Source organism: Mastomys coucha, unplaced genomic scaffold (assembly GCF_008632895.1).
Source record: "Mastomys coucha isolate ucsf_1 unplaced genomic scaffold, UCSF_Mcou_1 pScaffold12, whole genome shotgun sequence".
In the NCBI taxonomy this organism is placed as follows: Eukaryota; Metazoa; Chordata; class Mammalia; order Rodentia; family Muridae; genus Mastomys; species Mastomys coucha.
In genome coordinates, this window is record NW_022196894.1 from 7,420,764 (window position 1) to 7,423,932 (window position 3,169).

At 51.0% G+C, this 3,169-nt stretch overlaps 1 pseudogene; it reads left to right on the top strand.

Annotated features, from left to right (window-relative positions):
• The first annotated feature begins 1,605 nt into the window (after positions 1–1,605).
• LOC116086290 lies at positions 1,606–2,034 on the top strand (annotated as a pseudogene).
• The last annotated feature ends 1,135 nt before the right edge of the window (positions 2,035–3,169 follow it).

Below are 3,169 nucleotides of genomic sequence, written 5' to 3' on the forward strand. Positions count from 1 at the left end.
TGGGGCTGCTCCTAGAAGCTCAGGGGTACAGAGGTGGGAGTTGGTAGCCTGTGAGAAGTTGTCTGAAGCCAGATAGATGAAGTCACCGGAGCCGGGGGGGGGGGGGGGGGGGGGGCACCAAGGGCCAAACTCACTCCAAGGAAGGGAGTGCATTTGAGGAGTGAGCCATGGATTCTCTGTCGTAGAGGCCAACACCAAAGCTTCGAGACCTTCCCCCCCCGACCTTCCCCATCTTCCTGTGAGCTAGCCATGAGGAGAGACCTGGTAGGCAGTTCAAGGTCATCTCAGGAGCAATGCCCACACCTCTAAGCTGGGCAGGAAGGCAAGGCTGTCTGGAGATTGGGGTTGCAAAGAGAATGCCAAGTGGGAGCTTGATTTGTTCAGTTGGACTAAGACCTTTTGGAGTATGGGAAGGAGGAGGGGTGGAGAGCTGGTGTTGGGGTGCTGCTAGTTCCCCAGCTGTTGTGCCTGCCTCCTGTTGGACCCTGACAATGAGCGCCCTGACTGTTACCTCGTTGAACCTCACATTGTTCTCCTAGGTTAGTGTTACCAACCCCATTTTCCAGCTGGCAAACCTGAGGCTCTGAGGCATTAAGTGATTTACCTAAGGTCACACAGCTAGTGAACATAGGACTGGGAACTGAACTTGAATGAGTAGTAACCTGGGCACCCACTGGGTTCAGAGCTCCTTGGAGACAGTGACAGTCTAAGTCATCCATGACACCCATCATCCAGCAAAAGCTGGGATAAGGTAGACACACAGCGTGCACTTGGGAATGCAGAACTATATCCACAGCCACTACTCTAGGGCATTCAAGGTTTTCCTCCAAAACACAAAGCTAAACTACATTTCCCAGCCTTCCTTGCAGCCAGGTAGGATTTCCTCTGAGTTCTGGCCAGGGATATTGGTTGGAGTGATAGTGCTGCTGAAAGGCCTGACCCTCAGAAACATCTCATGGCTTTCTTCACCCTCTCTCTGCTACCTGCTTGGATCCTTAACTGGGCACATGGGGCAAGGCTACTCTGCGCTGCAGTGTGGGTTTATGGGCCGGGGTGGCTCTGGGCTGTAGTGTGGATGTGTAGGGAATTACGGGTATGCACCACCATGCCATGTTTATACTGTGCTAAGAATGGAGTCCAGGGCTTTATGCATGCTAGGGAAGTGTCCTACCAACTGAGCGCCAGCCCTAGTTTAGTAAGTGGATTATTAAGACCCTTTTCCCTCACAAGGAAGCAAAGACCCGCCTCTGACCTGGGATGTGGCATTGTGGTTGATAGTGGATTGTGCATTTATGATGAAGTCAACTGTTCCTCACCGATGTCATGTGAAGTCTAAGCCACCATTCAAGCGGAGGGTCTGGAGAAACAGCCAGGAGGAATCACATGGTTCACTCCTGAAGGTGGCCCCACTCAGCTCCCACAGCATACGAGCTGAGCTCTATCCCTGGATCCACAGAGGAAGGAGAAAGCTGACATCTTCACATTGTTCTTTGATCTCTACACAGGTACAGGGGTGCACAAGCATATTCATATATACAATGACTAAAATGTTTAGTGTTAGAAAGGAAAGCGCTCCTCTTTCTCTCGGGCCGTGGCGCCGGCAAGATGGGCAACTGTCGTGGTCTCCCTACTGCCCGGAGGCTCCGCAGTCACTGACGGGACCGGAAGTGGCATGATAAACAGTACAAGAAAGCCCACTTGGGAACAGCCCTGAAGACCAATCCGTTTGGGGGTGCCTCTCATGCAAAGGGAATTGTGCTGGAAAAAGTAGGGGTTGAAGGCAAACAGCCAAATTCTGCCGTCAGGAAGTGTGTCCATGTGCAGGTCATCAGGAGCAGCAAGATCACAGCATGCGTGCCCAAGGATGGCTGCGTGGACTTCACTGAGGAAAACGATGAGGTTCTGGTTGCTGGATTTGGTTGAAAATGTCATGCTGTAGGTGGTATTCCTAGAGTCCAGTTTAAGGTGGTTAAAGTAGCCAGTGTGTCTCTTTTGGCTCTATACAAAGGCAAGAAGGAAAGACCAAGATCATAAAATTTAACAATGGAAACACAGTAATAAATTTTCATATTCTGAAAAAAAAAAGAAAAAGAAAAAGAAAGGAAAGTGGAAAGCACTCACATAACCAAGCTAAACAACAGTCTCAGGCTGCAGCTACGGACGGCTTTGTAACCCTGATCTTCCTGCCTCACCTCCCCAGTGCTGGGATTATAGGTGTGAATCCCACCGCAGACTCTCAGTCTCCCTTGGTAGACATTAGCTAACATTGCTCAGTCTGGGGATACTCACCTGGTTGGAATGGGTGGCATCCAGAATCATGCTGTGCCACATCCCTGCTGTAAACCCTTGAGATGCAGAACAGCTTCCTGCCTGACTTTCACTGTAGCGTTGACCTCACTGTTCTTAGCCTGAGTGTGTAAGAACCAGAAGTGTGCAAAGAGGCCACCATCATGTCGACATGCAACTGAAGCCATGGCAGATTCTAGAGATCAAAAACAAGTGGCCCAGAGATGGATGTCCAATGTCTCTTGCATTCATGGAAGGGGAAGTGAAGCCAGGTGCATGCTGGTCCTTCCAGTAGGACAGCCTCAATGCTCTTAGCTAGAGGTGGTGGGTGGGCTCAACGGAAGCAATGTTAAGACTGCCCCCACAAACTGGGGTTCAGCCAGTTGATTTTCTTCACTGCTAGCTTCTGACCACTCAGATGCCAGCACATAGTAGGTACTTAATAAATGTGCAACCACTATTTCTAGCCTGAGATGTCAAGGACAAAGTGGGAGAGTGGCACAGAGTGGGAGAAAGGCACATAGTAGGAGAGCAGTGGGGCTGTATCCTAATCCCCAGAGCCTGAAGCCACATTGCCTTCAGGCAAAGAGATTTAGGGATCTCAAGGTGGGAACAGGCTCTGAGGTTTCCATCTTCGTCTGAATAAGGACCTCCTGAGGGGACAGCAGGAGAGTCATGCTCAAACAGCGAGCTTGGAACACTGTGCTGCCTTTGGAAGAGCCGAGCAGCAGTGCCGATGGCCTCGAGAAGCAGAGCAGGGAATGGGGAGGTGGGGCGCCTTCTTCCCGGAGCATCTCTGCAAGGCGCTCAGTGGCGCTGGGCCACAGTCTTAACCCAAGGAGATTCCTTTGCAGTTCTGAGCTCAGGGACTGAAAGACACATG